Source organism: Oncorhynchus masou, chromosome 10 (genome assembly GCF_036934945.1).
Source record: "Oncorhynchus masou masou isolate Uvic2021 chromosome 10, UVic_Omas_1.1, whole genome shotgun sequence".
Taxonomy (NCBI): Eukaryota; Metazoa; Chordata; class Actinopteri; order Salmoniformes; family Salmonidae; genus Oncorhynchus; species Oncorhynchus masou.
The window spans coordinates 41,605,810-41,625,094 of NC_088221.1; the positions used below are offsets into that span (position 1 = coordinate 41,605,810).

Sequence of the window (19,285 nt, forward strand, 5' to 3'; positions counted from 1 at the left end):
GAGTATTTCTCCTGTCTGAATTTAAGTATGCTCTCTCTAATTCTCTCTTTCTCTTTCTTTCTCTCTCTCGGAGGACCAGAGCCCTAGGACCATGCCTCAGGACTACCTGGCATGATGACTCCTTGCTGTCCCCAGTCCACCTGGCTGTGCTGCTGCTCCAGTTTCAACTGTTCTGATTGCGGCTATGGAACCCTGACCTGTTCAACGGACGTGCTACCTGTACCAGACCTGCTGTTTTCAACTCTTTAGAGACAGCAGGAGCGGTAGAGATACTCTTCATGATTGGCCAAATGACATTTATTCCTGAGGTGCTGACTTGCTGCACCCTCGACAACTACTGTGGTTATTATTATTTGACCCTGCTGGTCATCTATGAACATTTTAACATCTTGGCCATGTTCTGTTATAATCTCCACCCGGCACAGCCAGAAGAGGACTGGCCACCCCTCATAGCCTGGTTCCTCTCTAGGTTTCTTCCTAGGTTTTGGCCTTTCTAGGGAGTTTTTCCTAGCCACCGTGCTTCTACACCTGCATTGCTTGCTGTTTGGGGTTTTAGGTTGGGTTTCTGTACAGCACTTGTTGCAAGAATAAATACATTTGATTTGATATGTCACTAACATGTAAAACAGTTGTTAGCTATGTCAGTAACATGTAGAACAGTTGAAAGTTATGCTTTGACACAGCTATTATATTTATTATTTATTTAACCAGGCAAGTCAGTTAAGAACAAATCCTTATTTTCAATGACGGCCTAGGAAAAGTGGGTTAACTGCCTGTTCAGGGGTAGAACGACATTTTTGTACCTTGTCAGCTCGGGGGTTTGAACTTGCAACCTTCCAGTTACTAGTCCAATGCTCTAACCACTAGGCTTCCCTGCCGCCCCATTTTTTTTAAATGTTTTATTTATTTATTTTACCTTTATTTAACCAGGTAGGCTAGTTGAGAACAAGTTCTCATTTGCAACTGCGACCTGGCCAAGATAAAGCATAGCAGTGTGAACAGACAACACAGAGTTACACATGGAGTAAACAATTAACAAGTCAATAACACAGTAGAAAAAAAAGAAAAAAAAGGGGAGTCTATATACATTGTGTGCAAAAGGCATGAGGAGGTAGGCGAATAATTACAATTCTGCAGATTAACACTGGAGTGATAAATGATCAGATGGTCATGTACAGGTAGAGATACTGGTGTGCAAAAGAGCAGAAGAGTAAATAAATAAAAACAGTATGGGGATGAGGTAGGTGAAAATGGGTGGGCTATTTACCAATAGACTATGTACAGCTGCAGCGATCGGTTAGCTGCTCAGATAGCACATGTTTGAAGTTGGTGAGGGAGATAAAAGTCTCCAACTTCAGGGATTTTGCAATTCGTTCCAGTCACAGGCAGCAGAGTACTGGAACGAAAGGCGGCCAAATGAGGTGTTGGCTTTAGGGATGATCAGTGAGATACACCTGCTGGAGCGCGTGCTACGGATGGGTGTTGCCATCGTGACCAGTGAACTGAGATAAGGCGGAGCTTCACCTAGCATGGACTTGTAGATGACCTGGAGCCAGTGGGTCTGGCGACGAATATGTAGCGAGGGCCAGCCGACTAGAGCATACAAGTCGCAGTGGTGGGTGGTATAAGGTGCTTTAGTGACAAAACGGATGGCACTGTGATAAACTGCATCCAGTTTGCTGAGTAGAGTGTTGGAAGCAATTTTGTAGATGACATCGCCGAAGTCGAGGATAGGTAGGATAGTCAGTTTTACTATTTGTAGATGATGGTGAAGAGTAAATGAGTGATAAAGATAAAAAAGCGAAGAATATGTACATACACACCCACCTACAAATATATACATACACACTTACATACATATTAACTATATATATATAAAGTACCAATCAAAAGTTTGGACACACCTAATCATTCAAGTGTTTTGCTTTATTTATACTATTTTCTACATTGTAGAATAATAGTGAAGACATCAAAACTATGAAATAACACATATGGAATCATGTAGTAACCAAAAAAGTGTTAAACCAAATACATTTTAAAATTGAGATTCTTCAAAGTAGCCACCCTTTGCCTTGATGACAGCTTTGCACACTCTTGGCATTCTCTCAACCATCATGAGGAATGCTTTTCCAACAGTCTTGAAGGAGTTCCCACATATGCTGAGCACTTGTTGGCTGCTTTTCCTTCACTCTGGGGTCCAACTCATCCCAAACCATCTCAATGGTCCTTAAGTTAAAAAAAGACGTTGATGTACTACATAAGTAGTTTTTTGGGGTACATGTACTTTACCATTTATATTTTTGACAACTTTTAATTTTACTTCACTACATTCCTAAAGAAAATAATTAACTTTTTACGCCATACATTTTCCCAAAAGTACTGGTTACATTTTGAATGGTTAGCGGGACATAAAAATGGTCCAATTCACACACTTATCAAGAGAACATCCCTGGTCATCCCTACTGCCTCTGATCTGACGGACTCACTAAAGACACATGCTTTGTTTATAAATTATGTCTGAGGAATGGAGTGTGCCCCTGTCTATCCATTAATAAAATAAAAACTACAAAATGGCGCCATCTGGTTTGCTTTATATAAGGTATTTAAAATTATATAAAAAATGATATAAAATTATATTTTTACTTTTAGTCAAGTAGTATTTTATTTTACTGACTTTCACTTGAGTCATTTTCCATTAAGGCACCTTTACTTTTACTCAAGTATGACAATTGGGTTATTTTGTCACCACTGGATCCCTCAGTCACCTCTCTTTCTGTGACTGTCTCTCTTACTCCCTTTCTCTTGCTTCTTTTATCTGTTCCCCCTGGATCTGCGGACAGTGCTACTAGAGACCATGTTCTAATATTCAGAAACCCTGAGTTTGAAGCTCTGGCACCTCTTTCATCACCACATTGAGCTATGGGGAATGACGAATTTGCCCCAACGTACTGATGATCAGTTCAAAGGACATCCTCAGGTTACTCACAACAGCGAAATGCAAGATTAAGATATTTATTGTCTCTGCCCTCCCACTTTGTGTGTCCCACTTTCGGGGTCCCACTGTTATACTGAATACTTATGTAAATTATATTTCCCTTTTTTTTTCTATAAAAAAAAATATAAATTAGCAAAAAATTCTAAAAACCTATTTTTGCTTTGTCATTATGGGGTACTGTGTGTAAATTGATGAGAGAGAAAAACAATTGAATTCCATTTTAGAATATGGCTGTAACGTAACAACATTTGGAAAAATCAAGGCGTCTGAATACTTTTCTTCTTCTTCTTCTTTTTTAAACTGCAGTATACTGTATAAAATGTTCCAATAATAATATGTTCCATTTAGTTTGTGTCCACATAGTCATCCATCCAACTTTGAAAGAACCCTAAAGCTACAGTATGTTTAAAGCTTTTCTGTCAACTCTCTCCTCACCAATCAGGTGAACATCACACATGGCATCTGAAGGAGAAAATATATATATATTTTTGCAACCCATCCAGGAGCCTTGAAGTGGAACACAGGGTATGAAGAGGAGGAAGGGAAGAGAAGGATCAGGATGAAGAGAAGAGGGAGGAGGAAAGAAAACTCACATTTGGAATTTGCTGTAACTAAATGGCTAGATTTATCTCATTCTGATCGTCAGGTCAGTCAGTATGCTTTGACAAACTTCCTACTTTGAAGTCTCACAGGCAGAAGCCCAACTCACAATTCAGCCAGAGATTAAATCACACAGCTAATTAACTGAAAACATAATCTTATCTCAAGCGGGCTGCAGCATTGTACGTTAAATCACTCATAAAACAAAAAGCATACAAGTATTTTTTTTAAAGATGGTAAGAGCCATTGGCACTACTTTTTTGGGACAAGCTCTGAGCAAAAGCACTGTGACCTAAACCATAAAGGTTCAGCTGGTGTCTCGCACCTGAGAGACCAACGACTGTGTAAATACGTCTTGTTCTGTGGCAGCTCTCAGTAAACACGTAACAGACAGCCTTAAGGCTTATGTGTCATCTATATGAGTCAGAAGCATTTACTCTAGTGCCAACATTTACTACAAAGTGTAAATAGGATCATTTTGGTCCTAAAGTCAGTATCATCCAAAATAAAGATTTGCAAGACATAAGGAATCTAGGGTATGTAACAGTTTTCCTTGGGTTGGATTTATTTCAATCCTGCCCACATGCCCACAGCTGTCAGCACCCAAGTAATCATACATTCGGAGCGCAGCTGTATGTAACCTGAACCTGACCGTAATGCAGACTGACTGTGGTACATTTCCAAATTTAAATAACTTTCTAATAAATTTCAAACCAACTATAAATTGTAGAAATCAGAAAAGTATTGAAAGTATTGAAAGCAGAAAAAAAGATAATTAAAAGATATGCAACATGAAAATGTTTTCAAATTTACACTGTGTAATTTGCTGACGGTCCCTAACTAGCCCCACTGATAGCAAAGTTGGCTTGGCTATGGGTAGGCTAAGGTAGTACTGTACACAGGCCGGCTGAAGCTACAGTAATTGGCGAATGAAAAACCTAAGCTACTTCTAGATCTGGTTAGACTGTGTCAAATGATCTAGAAAGGTGAGTGACTAACTGCATACCATTTTGGCAGAGTGAATGTACACCCACATCAAAGCACACATCCAAGACCAAAATCTCCTTCTCAGTGGCATTTCCTAATGAGGAGGATTGAAACCGAGGATCAGTTTAGCCCCTCTTTAAAGCAAAACAGAAAACAAAATACAGTACAGTAAGAAGCACAAACCATTCTAAATGTTCCTGGTGAACAACTACATGAAAAGGGAAGAGGTTAAAGGGATGGTTTGAGGTTTTGGAATTGAAGCCCTTTTATTTAACAAATTCTTATTTTCAATGACGGCCTAGGAACAGTGGGTTAACTGCCTGTTCAGGGGCAGAATGACAGATTTGTACCTTGTCAGCTCAGTGGTTTGAGCTTGCAACCGTCCGGTTACTAGTCCACCGCTCTAACCACTAGGCTACCCTGCCACCCCTTTATCTACTATCTATCTATCCCTTTTTTTATGTTTCTGGGTCCAGTCTGAAGGAAGTTAGTTTCGTGAGCCAACGCTAACTAGCGTTAGCACAATGACTGGTAGTCTACAGGAACAGTTATAAAAAAAATGGGATCCACAAATGGTATCCATCTGACTCTAGTAGATAAAAGGCTTGATTACCAAAATCTCGAACTATCCCTTTAAAGTGAAACATTCCAGTCTGTATAGCTTTGAACTATTTGAACCAGCTTTCCCTGATAAAAAATTAAATAAAAAATGTGTGTGATGCCTGTGAAGCCTATTGCCGCTGGCTAGCAGGCTATAGAGCTAAGCTAGTGCTCCCAGTGGTCTATCCTCCCTCTATCCTCCCTCTATCCTCCCTCACATGTTCAGTGTGTGTATCTCTGACTATACAGTAATTACAGAGTAGAGGAGGTTGCAGTAGGGGAACAGTCAGACTTACAGAGTTTTTCAGAGCTGGACGAGGGTTGAAATTTAGGTTGATATTGAATGGAAACCACAGCCATGTCTATTAGCCTGTCTAATGAGCTTTTCCAGTGCATCAGCATGCATGGCTTTGGCTGTGTTTAGACAGGCAGCCCAATTATCATATTTTTTTCCACTAATTGATCTTTTGATCAATCAGATCAGCTCTGAAAATGTTCTGATGTGAAAAGTCCTGCTGCGATTGGTAAAAAATAAAAAAATAAAAATAAGGGAGGGTTTGGACGGAGTAGGCAATCATTGTAAAAATAAAAATGTGTTCTTAACTGATTTGCCTACTTAAATAAAGGTAAATAAGGGATCAGAGCATGTATAATTATGTGTCCACCACGATGCAAAAGGACGCTTGTCATAAGATGCCTGGCAACAAGAAGCTTGAAACCAGTACTACTCCTGTTACATGGGAAGAACGTGTCAAAACGTGCAAACAGAATCCCAAAAAAGAGAGAGCTTCTCCCATGAGTCATGGAAGTGTAATCTGTATTTTTCAAGGGCACATCACAGGGGTGCTGGAACGAAGAAAATGTGTAGAAATGAAGTAGGACTCGCACACACAGTTGCATTCACTAGCCTAATTAAAGGAGCAAATGTGTCTAATGGAGCAATTGTGTGCGCAGGTCACTGTTTCATTTATTCATGAGCCCTGGAAGAGCAGGGGTTATTGGGATTCTTAGGGAGAAGAAGTGAAGGAGGGCAGGAGTGAAGGAGTAGCGGCATAGAGAAGTGGAGGAGAGCAAGAGTGGGAGGTGCAGGCAGGAGATGTAGCACTACTACTACTCACATACTGAGAGTTATCCAGTGGAGCCATGGCCACAGTCTTGAAGTTATCCATGAGCACGGCATCAAACTCCTGCAGGCCGGCGCTGGTGTGCACCACCCTGTCTTTGACGAAGATGCTGACAGCTCGGAGCATGAAGGAGACAAACAGGTGGATGTGGATGTAGTTCCTGGTACAGTGGAGACGCCTGACAGGAAACAGAGGACCAGGAAATGTTAAAATCTCTAATAGCTGAGACACTCTGAAAATATTAACCTCTATAAGCAGCGTGTGGCACGTTGTGTTAGCAACCACCTTCTGTATGAGCACTAACACACCCAGCAGGTGGTCGATATTCTGGTCAGAGGCCCACTGGTTTATCCCATAAGAGTATGTTATAACCATGTTATGACCCCTCTACAGTCTAAGCTCAGTCTAAGCTGGGGGAAGGTGAGGGGTGGCCTACTAAGCTATATGGAATTGTTTTAAGGTCATACCAAGGATCATTTTGCTATGTGATCTTGAATTTAAAACTCCTTCAAGTATAAAAAACCCCCACATTGAATAACAAATTCACTACATGGAACAGATAGGCCCGCAATAAGTTTGTTCTGAAGTGTCTGTCCTATGTCTGAAAGATAAAATAGTTTTATTTGATTTGGTTTTTTAAATGATCACATATACATATTTAGCAGATGTTATTGCGGGTGTAGCGAAATGCTTGTGTTCCTAGCTATAACAGTGCAGTAGTATCTAAAAATGACTCACAACAATACACACAAATATAAAAGTAAAATAATGGAATTTAAAAAATATATAGTCATTAGATCGAGCAATGTTAGAGTGACTAAAATACAGAAGAATAGAATACAGTATATAAATATATATGAGGTTAACTTCACTAGGGTAGGGGGCAGCATTCGGAATTTGGATGAAAAGCATGCCCAAATTAAACTGTCTGCTACTCAGTCCCAGAATATAGGATATGCATATAATTAGTAGATTTGGATAGGAAACACTCTAAAGTTTCCAAAACTGTTAGAACAATGTCTGTGAGTATAACAGAAATGATATGGCAGGCGAAAACCCGAGGAAAATCCAACCAGGAAGTACTATTATTTTGAAAGGCTGTTTTTCCATTGAAAGCCTATCCACCATACAAAGACTTAGGACCCAGTTCACGAGCTCTGTGCCTTCCTCTACATGTGGCCAGTCTTTGGGCATTGTTTCAGGATTTTACTCTGAAAAATGAGGGAGATTTCAATCAGTGACAGTGGAAATTTCCATTCATCAGCCATGACCGTGATCCGGAAATTTCCTCCTTTCCTATTGATGAAGCTTTTGTCCTGCAGCCATGCGCGTGATCCGGAACGCGCCTTTCTTGTTTCTCCTTTCCTATTGATGAAGCTTTTGTCCTGATGAAATATTATTGATTATTTATGACAAAATCAACCGGAGGATTGATTTTAAACATCGTTTGTCATGTTTCTACTAACTTTTATTATACTTTTTTTAAACTTAAAAGCCTTCTGCTTTCGGATTACTGGACAAAACGCTCGAACAAAAAGGAGGTTTTTGCTCATAAAGAGAGGGACATTATCGAACAAAACAAACATTTATTGTCTATCATGGAGACCTGGGTGTTCCACCAGATGACGATCATCAAAGGTATGTGAATAATTTTAATGCTATTTCTGACTTTTGTGACACTCCTTGGCTGGAAAATGGCTGTATGCGTTTCTGTGGCTAACTAACATAATCGCAGAGTGTGCTTTCGTTGTAAAGTGTTTTTGAAATCTGACACAGTGGATGCTTGTCTATATTTCCATGAAAACACTTGTATAGTTTATCAATGTTTATGATTGAGTATGAGTATTTCTGTCATTTTATGTGGCTCTCTGCACTTTCACCGGATGTTTGCTTGATACAATGCATTTCTGACCACAACGCGCCAATGTAAACTCAGATATTTGGATATAAATACAAACTTTACTGAACAAAACATACATGTATTGTGTAACATGAAGTCCTATGAGTGTCATCTGATGAAGATCATCAAAGGTTAGTGATTAATTTTATCTATATAAATTTAATTAATTTTATCTATATTTCTGCTTTTTGTGAATTCTCTATTTGGCTGGAAAAATGGCTGTGTTATTCTGTGAATAGGCACTCACCTAACATAATCGTTTGGTTTGCTTTCGTCGTAAAGCCTTTTTTGAAACCGGACACTATCGCTGGATTTACAACAAGTGTATCTTTAAAATGGTGTAAAATACATGTATGTTTGAGGAATTTTAATTATGGGACTTCTGTTTTGAATTTGGTTCCCTGCAGTTTCACTGGCTGTTGACGAGGTGGGACGCTTCCGTCCCACGTACCCTAGAGAGTGACTAGTATTCCATTATTAAAGTGGCCAGTGATTCCAAGTCTATGTACATAGGGCAGCAGCCTCCAAGGTGCAGGGTTACGTAACCGGGTGGAAGCTGACTAGAGATGACTATTTAACAGTCCGATGACCTTAAGATAGAAGCTGTTTTTGAGTCTCTCAATCCCAGCTTTGATGCACCTGTACTGGCCTCGCCTTCTGGATGATAGCGGGGTGAACAGGCCGTGGCTCGGGATGTTGAGTTCCTAGTCACATCTACTTCTACTCCTGCTACGCCCTCTGGTGTTCATCCGGTGTCTTCTTGGCCTGCAGTTACTCCCCCTCTCTCTCTCTGTGTGATTGTGTGGTTGAAGACAGGTGTGCTGGAGTCAGAGCAGATCCCTACCAGCTGCAACTCGTTCCATAATCAAGACCTCTACAAATAGCATGGGAGGAGCAAAATGGAGTCGTGATCAGATTTGCCGAATGGAGGGCGGGGGAGGGCCTTGTAGGCATTTCAAAAAAGTTGAGTAGCAGTGGTCCAATGTTTTACCAACTCAAGTACTACTGTACGGTCAGTATTGGTAGAACTTCGGTAGTGTATTCCTCAAATTTCCTTTGTTAAAATCCCAAACTACAATAAAGGATATGTTTTTTCCAGTTTGCATAAAGTCCAGTGTAGTTCTAAGAGGGCCATCGTGGTATCGGCTTGAGGGGGATTATACACGGCTGTGACTATAACCAAAGAGAATTCCCTTGGGAGGTAATATGGTCGGTATTTTAGGTCGGGTGAACAAAAGGACTTGAATTTCTGTATGTTATCATAATCACACCATGAGTGGTTAATCATGTAACATACACCCCCGCCTTTCTTCTTCCCGGAGAGTTCTTTATTCCTGTCTGTGCAATGTACTGAGAACACAGATGGCTGAATAGATGAGGGCAATATATCCCGTTAGAGCCATGTTTCCATGAAACAGACTACGCTACAATCCCTGATGTCTCTCTGGAAGGAGATCCTCACTCTGAGCTGGTCTACTAATTATCCAGAGACATTAGAAAGTAATACACTCGGAAGCGGTGGGTGGTGTGCCCACCTGAGTCGGACTAGAAGTCCACTCTGAATACCGCTTCTCCGCCGGTGGTGTTTTGGAGCCGTCTCTGGAACAAGTTAAATAGCCCTGGGTGGTACGAACACAGGATCCAATTCGGGAAAGTCATAATCCTGGTCGTAATGCTGGTGAGTTACCGCCGCTCTGATATCCAAAGGTTCTTTCCAGCTATATGTAGTAATGTAAAATGGGCTAATTATGGGCCAATAATGCAAGAAATAACACACTAAAAAAATAAATACTGCAAAGATGCTTAGGAGCTAGAAGCAGAGCTGCCATATCTGTAGGCACCATCTTACCAGAAGAAGATCAGGAGAAAAAAATTGGGGACATGTATTTAACCCACTAAACACTATTCATGTATACTTCCATTCACTTATTCAGCTGCTACCAGGGTATCTTCAGACCAATTCTGTGAAGCCTGTGGGCGTCTTAGAGAGTCTCACCTTTCCACAGAGGTCATAGTAGTGTGTAGCCCAAACTGTTCAGACGCTACCAACAGAAGTTGGCAGACTGGCTGTACCGACTACAAACAAGTCCCTAGACGTTTGTGGGAGTCATAGAGCAAAACGGAGAACACCGTTGTGTTCGCGAAAGTCTAATCTGTCCATAGAGGGGTTATAATAGTTTCAGCCGTTATAAACAATTTTGTGAGAAGACCGATTTTCATGATGACTCATGAACTGACTAACACCGCTTTAGCTCTGTCACCATTCACTGCATATGCGGAAGTGCAACATAGGGTGATGTGGTGGATTGAGACGCATCCAATGCAAAAGATATCTATGGTTTAAACTGACGTATTTATGATGGGGATTTTTAAAATTATGTTTGCAGAATTTCCACGGGTGCGCGGACATCGTTTAGCAGTTTGTCTCATTTCTTAAGGCCGAGATTTTAAACCATCGTCTCGACTGTTAGATATGAATGGGACATAATGGTCTTCCACACAACTGTGTAAGACCAAATCTGTCACGCCTTGGTCTTAGTATTGTGTGTTTTAGTTTATTAGTTAGTCAGACCAGGGTGTGACATGGGGTTATTATGTATTGTAGTTTCATATTGGGGTTTGTAGTAGTTGGGATTGTAGTTGATTAGGGGTGTGTGTGTGTGTTAATTAGGTTGGCTGCCTGAGGCGGTTCTCAATCGGAGTCAGGTGCTTCTCGTTGTCGCTGATTGGGAACCGTATTTAGGTAGCCTGATTTCGCTTTGCATTTCGTGGGTGATTGTTCCTGTCTCTGTGTTAGTTTCACCAGTCAGGCTGTATTAGGTTTCGTTCTGTTTGTTGTGTTGTTTGTATTTATTAGTTATTCGTGTTAGTTCGTTCGTCTTGTCTTCACTTAATAAACATGAGTAACTTACATGCTGCATTTCGGTCCGACTCTCCTTCAACAACAAAAGAACGCCGTTACAGAATCACCCACCAAACACGGACCGAGCAGCGTGTCAACTGGCAGGAGCAGCGCAAAGAAGAGCCGCGCAAAGAGGAGCCTCGTTTTAAGGATTTCTGGACATGGGAGGAAATCCTGGACGGAAGAGGACCCTGGGCTAAACCAGAAGAGTGTAGCCGCCCTAAAGCGCAGCAGGCGAAGAGTAAACAGGAGCAGCGTGTCAACAGGCAGGAGCAGTGCAAACGGGAGCTACACGAGAAACAACAGAAGCAGCTTCAGTGGGAGAGGCTACACCATTTGGAGAATTGGACATGGGAGGAGGAACTGGACGGAAAAGGACCCTGGGCTCAGCCAGGTGAATATCGCCGCCCCAAGGAGGAATTAGAAGCGGCTAAAGCGGAGAGACGCAAGTATGAGGAGGCAGCACGGCGACGTGGATGGAAGCCCGAAAAGCAGCCCCAAAATTTTTTTGGGGGGGGCTATCAGGGGGAGTGGCTGAGTCAGGAGACAGACCTGAGTCAACTCTCCCTGTTTATTGTGAAGAGCCAAGGAGGAGGTCAGAACCAGTGTTGGAGGTGAGCGAAGCAGAGACTGTGAAGGAGTTAATGGGGAAATTGGAGGAGAGTTTAATGAGGGAGTTGCTAGTTTGGTGCTTTAGATATAATATTCGGCCGACGGAGCGTGTCGGGGATTTGATGGCACCTGGGTCAGCACTCCATACTAGTCCTGAGGTGCGTGGAAAGTGTGCCAGCCTCACGCACTAAGCCTCCTGAGTACCTGCCTAGCCTTGCACGTCCTGTGCCAGTTCTGCATTCAGGCTCTCCAGTACACCTTCACGGTCCAGTCCATCCTGTGCCACCTTCACACACCAGTCCTCCGGTAGTAGCTCCTCACACCAGGCTTCCTGTGCCTGTCCTTTATCCAGAACCACCTCCACACCCCAGCCCTCCAGTAGCAGCTCCCCGCACTAGGCTTCCTGTGCGTGTCCTCGGCCCAATACCACCAGTGCCAGCACCACGCATCAGGCCTACAGTGCGCCTCGCCTGTTCAGCGCAGCCAGCGCTTTCTCCCTCCTGCGCTGTCGGAGTCTCCCGTCTGTTCAGCGGTTTTAGAGCCTTCCTCCTCTACAGCGCTGCCGGAGCCTCCTGTTTGTATAGAGCAGCCTGAGCTGCCAGTCTACATTGAGCAGCCAGAGCTGTCAGTTTGTATAGAGCAGCCTGAGCTGTCAGTCTACATGTCTTGAGCAGCCAGAGCTGTCAGTTTGCATAGAGCAGCCTGAGCTGCCAGTCTACCTTGAGCAGCCAGAGCTGTCAGTTTGCATAGATCAGCCTGAGCTGCTAGTCTGCATGGAGCAGCTAGTCTGCATGGAGCAGCCAGAGCTGCCAGTCTGCAAAGAGCTGCCAGTCTGCATGGAGTTGCCAGTCTGCATAGAGCTGCCAGTCTCCATGAAGCCGCCAGAGCTGTCAGTCAGTATGGAGCAGCCAGAGCCGCCAGTCAGCATGGAGCAGCCAGAGCCGTCAGTCAGCATGAAGCAGCCAGATCTGCCAGTCAGCCAGACTCTTCCAGATCTGCCAGTCAACCAGACTCTTCCAGATCTGCCAGTCAGCCAGACTCTTCCAGTCAGCCAGACTCTTCCAGATCTGCCAGTCAGCCAGACTCTTCCAGATCTGCCAGTCAACCAGACTCTTCCAGATCTGTCAGTCAGCCAGACTCTTCCAGTCAACCAGACCCTTCCAGATCTGCCAGTCAACCAGACTCTTCCAGATCTGCCAGTCAGCCAGACTCTTCCAGATCTGCCAGTCAGCCAGACTCTTCCAGATCTGCCAGTCAGCCAGACTCTTCCAGTCAGCCAGACTCTTCCAGTCAGCCAGACTCTTCCAGTCAGCCAGACTCTTCCAGATCTGCCAGTCAGCCAGACTCTTCCAGATCTGCCAGTCAGCCAGACTCTTCCAGATCTGCCAGTCAACCAGACTCTTCCAGATCTGCCAGTCAGCCAGACTCTTCCAGATCTACCAGTCAACCAGACCCTTCCAGATCCGCCAGTCAGCCAGGATCTGCCAGATCTGCTAGTCAGCCAGGATCCTCCAGTCAGCCAGGATCCGCCAGTCGGCCAGGATCCGCCAGTCGGCCAGGATCTGCCAGTCGGCCAGGATCCGCCAGTCGGCCAGGATCCGCCAGTCGGCCAGGATCCGCCAGTCGGCCAGGATCCGCCAGTCGGCCAGGATCCGCCAGTCAGCCAGGATCCGCCAGTCAGCCAGGATCCGCCAGTCAGCCTGGATCTGCCGGATTCTACTTCCTGGCTGGGCTTTTTCTCAGTACTGGGCTTTTTCTCAGTGCTGGGCTGCCTCTCAGTGCTGAGCTGTCCCTCAGTCCCGAGCTGTCCCTCAGTCCCGAGCTGTCCCTCAGTCCCGAGCTGTCCCTCAGTCCCGAGCTGTCCCTCAGTCCCGAGCTGTCCCTCAGTCCCGAGCTGCCTCAGTCCCGAGCTGCCCCTCAGTCACGAGCTGCTCTTCTATTATGTAGGGTTCTGGGTGAGGACTATTCGGCCATGGTCGGCGGTTAGGGTGGATTATCTATGGACGCGAAGGGGAGGAACATTGACATTTATGAAGTGGGGTCCACGTCCGGAGCCGGAACCGCCACCATGGACAGACGCCCACCCGGACCCTCCCTATGGTTTTGAGGTGCGTTCCGGAGTCCTCACCTTAGGGGGGGGGGGGTTCTGTCACGCCTTGGTCTTAGTATTGTGTGTTTTAGTTTATTAGTTAGTCAGACCAGGGTGTGACATGGGGTTATTATGTATTGTAGTTTCATATTGGGGTTTGTAGTAGTTGGGATTGTAGTTGATTAGGGGTGTGTGTGTGTGTGTGTTAATTAGGTTGGCTGCCTGAGGCGGTTCTCAAGTCAGGTGCTTCTCGTTGTCGCTGATTGGGAACCGTATTTAGGTAGCCTGATTTCGCTTTGCATTTCGTGGGTGATTGTTCCTGTCTCTGTGTTAGTTTCACCAGTCAGGCTGTATTAGGTTTCGTTCTGTTTGTTGTTTTGTTTGTATTTATTAGTTATTCGTGTTAGTTCGTTCGTCTTGTCTTCACTTAATAAACATGAGTAACTTACACGCTGCATTTCGGTCCGACTCTCCTTCAACAACAAAAGAACGGCGTTACAAAATCGCTTACATTTTGCCCAGGGCAATCACATTTCATAAGGTCCACAATATACTGCAGTTTTGCTGAAAACCCCAATTTGCAACTAAGTAACCAATCAAAAACACCCATAACATGCTGACCACACCACTCATGTCATGTGCGTGAGCATTGCAAAATAAATGTACACGTGTTATTCAATTATTGCACTGTTCGTGCACATCAAGGTGCTAAAATAGAACTTGGTTCTATTTGTGACTGTCACGTCTACTCCTGCTCCTCCCATCCGGCGTACAACGTCACCAGAGTACTAGCCACCTGTCCTGGCACTCATCATTACGCACACGTGTTAATCATTATGATTCACACCTGGACTTCATTACCTTCACCATTCCCCATGTTCACTCACCAGTTGATATTGTTCTTGTGTATCGCCGTTCTGCCTTATGTTAGTGTCATGTTTTTGTTTTTGTTGTTTTATTAAAACGTTTCACCTGGACCTGCTTCCGACTCACCATCCCATCATCACAGAATACCAATTCAAAATATGGAAGCAGCAGGACAACCGGACATCTCCCAGATGATCGACGAACAAGGTGACCTTCTTCATCAACACCATGATCAGCTGGCTCAACTGGGGACTGCCATGGAAGATGTTCTCCGCAGTCTACAACATCTCAACAGCAGAGGATATTATAGAGCCAGTCTACCCAAAGAGTCAGCACACCAGCCCTTCCAGCAACCCGCTCAGGTCAGCGATGCCTGTCTATCCCTTCCTGAGAAATATGACGGGACACCATCCCCAAGTGCTGTGGCTTTCTCCTTCAGTGCTCTCTCTATTTCACAGATCAGATTTTTTTTTGTATAAATTTAAATTTGCTATCGTAAATGTTAGAAACACCTCCGCCTTTACGGGATGCACGGGGGATATGGTCACTAGTGTAGCCAGGAGGTGAGGCCTCATTTAACACAGTAAATTTATCAGGCTTAAGCCATGTTTCAGTCAGGCCAATCACATCAAGATTATGATCAGTGATTAGTTCCTTGACTATAATTGCCTTTGAAGTAAGGGATCTAAAATTAAGTAGCCCTATTTTGAGATGTGAGGTATCATGATCTCTTTCAATAATGACAGGAATGGAGATCTTTATCCTAGTGAGATTGCTAAGGCGAACACTGCCATGTTTAGTTTTGCCCAACCTAGGTCGAGGCACAGACACGGTCTCAATGGGGATAGCTGAGCTGACTACACTGACTGTGCTAGTGGCAGACTCCACTATGCTGGCAGGCTGGCTAACAGCCTGCTGCCTGACCTGCACGGTCTCGATTGTCGGCCTCTAGGATCCGGAACCATCACACACATCACCCAACCACTCACTGTGGAGCCCAGTCACCAGGAAAACATTCACTTCTTCATCACTAGTGCACCAGTTCACAAGATCATCCTCAGCCTACCTTGGCTTCAGCACCATAACCCTACCATCACATGGTCGAGGGCGAGAATCACAGACTGGTCACCTGAATGCCGGAGGACCTGCCTCCCTGTCCCCTGTGGTTCCACGTTGGATGAGAGTTGGTTTCTTCTTCGTGGCCAAGAAGGAGGGGGATTACGCCCTTGTATCGATTAACAAGGACTCAATGACATCACCATAAAGTATCGGTACCCTCTCCCGCTGGTGCCGTCAGCCATCGAGCAGCTCCACAGGGCCAGGTTCTTCACCAAACTGTACCTGTGGAGTGCCTACAATCTCATTCGCATCCGGGAGGGGGATGGGTGTAAGACAGCGTTCAGCACAATGTCTGGTCTAGGTCCAAGAGGCTTCTAAACAGCTTCTACCCCAAGCCATAAGACTCCTGAACATCTAGTCAAATGGTTGGTTTGGTCTCCAGCAGACGACGAGGCCTTTTGACTCCTCAAGGAGAATTTCACCTCCGCCCCCTTGCTAAAACATCCAGATCTCATGCTACCTTTTGTGGTTGAGGTAGACGCATCAGAGGTGGGTGTGGTGGCAGTTTTGTCACAAAGACAGAGGGACCCATTAAAAATGTATTCTTGTGCTTTCTTCTCCAAAAAAATGCCCCCCACAGAGAATAATTGCGACGTCAGCAATCGGGAGATCTTGGCAGTGAAGTTGGCATTAGAGGAGTGGAGACACTGGATGGAGGACGCCAAGGAACCATTCGTCATCCTCACCAACCATCAGAACTTTGAGTACATACGGACAGCAAAGAGACTGAATCTGTGTCAAGCCAGGTGCGCCCTCTTCTTCACTAGGTTCAACTTCACGCTGACCTATCACCCAGGTTTTAAGAACATCAAGGCTGATGCCCTGTCCCGTATCTACGGTTCAGGAGAGGGTCCTTTCCAGAGGGCACCCATAATCCTCCCAAGTTGTGGGTCCAGTGGTTTGGGACGAAGATGTGGACATCCGCCAGGCTCTAGAGAGGGAACCCGTACCCTGGAGTCGTCCTCCCACGCACATCTACGTTCCCACAGGGATAAGGTGCTGACCTGGTCACACACAGCTGTTGTCGCTAGACATCCAGGTTTTTCTCGCACCATCCATTCCATCACTGAGAAGAACTGGTGGCCCACTTTGGTGCAGGATGTTACGTGGTACGTCAAATCCTGTTCCGTGTTTGCTCAAACCAGGCCCCCCGGCGTATAATGTCAGATCCCTACTGGACTCCTGATGTCATGTGGGTTAACTTCAGTATCTGGTGGACTGGGAGGGGTATGGCCCAGAGGAGCGGTGTTGTGCTCTGGTGGAGGACATTCTGGACCCCAATATCATCTGTGATTTCCACCTTTGCCGCCCGGACCGACCCGCTCCTCGGGGTTGTCCCACTAGTCGGCGTCGTCCTGCGGCTGGAACCGCACATCAGAGGCGGGGGGTACTGTCATGTCTACTCCTGCTCCTCCCCTTCAGCGTACAACGTCACCAGAGTACTAACTACCGGTCTTGGGATTCATCATTACGCACACCTGGCATTCATCATTACGCACACCTGGCATTCATCATTACGGACACCTGGCACTCATCATTACGCACACCTGTTAATCATTATGATTCACAACTGGACCATTACCTTCATCATCTCCTCCCCTTTATATGTCACTTTCCCATGTTCACTCACCAGTTAGTATTGTTCTTGCGTTCTGCCTTATGTTAGTGTCGTATTCTAGGTTTTGTTATTTTAAAACGTTTCACCTGCACTTGCTCCTGACTCACCGCCCCATCATTACAGTGACGGTCAACTCACTGCAAGTCCTGCCTCTCCCATCTCCTCATTTTAGGAGCATATACCCACGTGTCATCTCCTCATTGGTTTTTAGGAGCATATACCCAAGTGGGTGATTGAAAGAGGAACTGAAGGTCCACACTCCAGTTGGTGGTGGTAATGCACATTAAAATTGGTTGCCAACCGCCATATAAAGTCCAAAGAAGAAGCTTGGAGGAGAGATTACTAGAAACTAACTCGGTTTAACGTTACCCTTTTATATGTGGATTAATTGTCGGAGTAGAGGACCTTGTGCATTTCAGGTCAAATAACAACCCAGTGCTTATATCCCAATAAAAATTTGCTAGCATCAGCAAGTTAGCTAACTATTGTCATCAATGTCTAATATTTTTCGACCTGTCCCCAAATTAATATAGTTGGTTCAGAGTTTGTTTTGATGTTTCAATCTGCGTGTCCTGATCGCATCTGGTGTGGGGGGACAAAATCCGCACACGCGCATGCGGTCCGGTCAGCATGTTAGTGTCCTTCTTTGAGGATTGACTCTAGGACAGGCTGCTCTCATAGACTCTAACCGTCTCCAGAAGTCTCACACAATTTAGCTGGATATTAGACCAAATTGGTTATGCTTTGCCCAGGGGAATCAAATGTCCTTAGTTCCAAAATGTGTTGCTGAAAATCTCATTATCTATTAAAAAAACAACTGCTAAGAGCCCGTTATTTGAGCTTGGAGGACTATTAGGCTAAACAAGGAGAACATTACAGATTTACTCTGAAGTTGTCAAGATACTCTTTCCGAGCCACCCACTCACAATGATTCTGGGGACTGTAGAGTCAATCCCTGAGTGTGCTCTGTTCAAAAGCTCCATTAATACATTAACTGGAGAAAGAGTCTATTCATTCTTCTGAAATGGCTCTTAATAAAGAGACCTCTCCCACGCTGTCAAATAGCCTGTGTGCTCCCTCTCTCTAGTGAACTCAGGGCTAGAGCACTGGCCTTACACATCAGACAAAGCTCATAGGCTAATGGCAAGGCCACAAACATTTTGGTTGTGTTTTGTCATGTAGCCCAATACATGTAACCCAATATTGCAAGATCTGATATTGCTAAAATGTGGAATACAAGTAGTCAATTGTCTGCCTAACATACACAAACAAATAGCAATACCTGTAAACCCACACATACAAAAGACAGAAATTTAAATTATGAATATTTATGATGAATGTAAACTTCACCTTTTGGTAGCTGTTTAATAGACAACTTTTTAAGTCAGAAGTATTTTCTGCAGTGCTGTATGGTCCTGCCTGACAAAAATGCATACAGTGCCACAGTTTTTGATGTTGTGGCTAAAGACATTGGCTTTAACAAGTGGGGTCAGACATTGAAATTACATTTTAAGGGGTCCAAGGTTCTTTAAAGGATTTTGTATCTTTAGTCCCTAGTCTTGCAATTAAGTCAGGGTGGCATCACAAATGATCTTTCTATTTTGCCGCGAATCCAATATGGCGTCCAAAATCCAATATGGCTGCTATAATAACATTTGATGGATGTTAAATAAAAATTATTTTAAAAAATGATGTTAAATCAGTTGTAAACTTTAATTTTGTAAATGAAAGAAAGTTTTTCGAGAATTGTGTACAACATTCATGCATATAAAGACTGTTGGTGTGAATCAATTTGATTCTGAATCCAATATGGCTTGAATGAATACACTAAAACACCTTCGCCTGCATATACTGTAAGTAGCCCTTGTTCAA

General features: G+C 44.2%; 1 pseudogene; it reads right to left on the bottom strand.

Moving 5' to 3' along the window:
• Window positions 1-19,285, bottom strand: part of LOC135546864 (parathyroid hormone 2 receptor-like) — an 87,117-nt pseudogene that overhangs the window by 56,797 nt on the left and 11,035 nt on the right.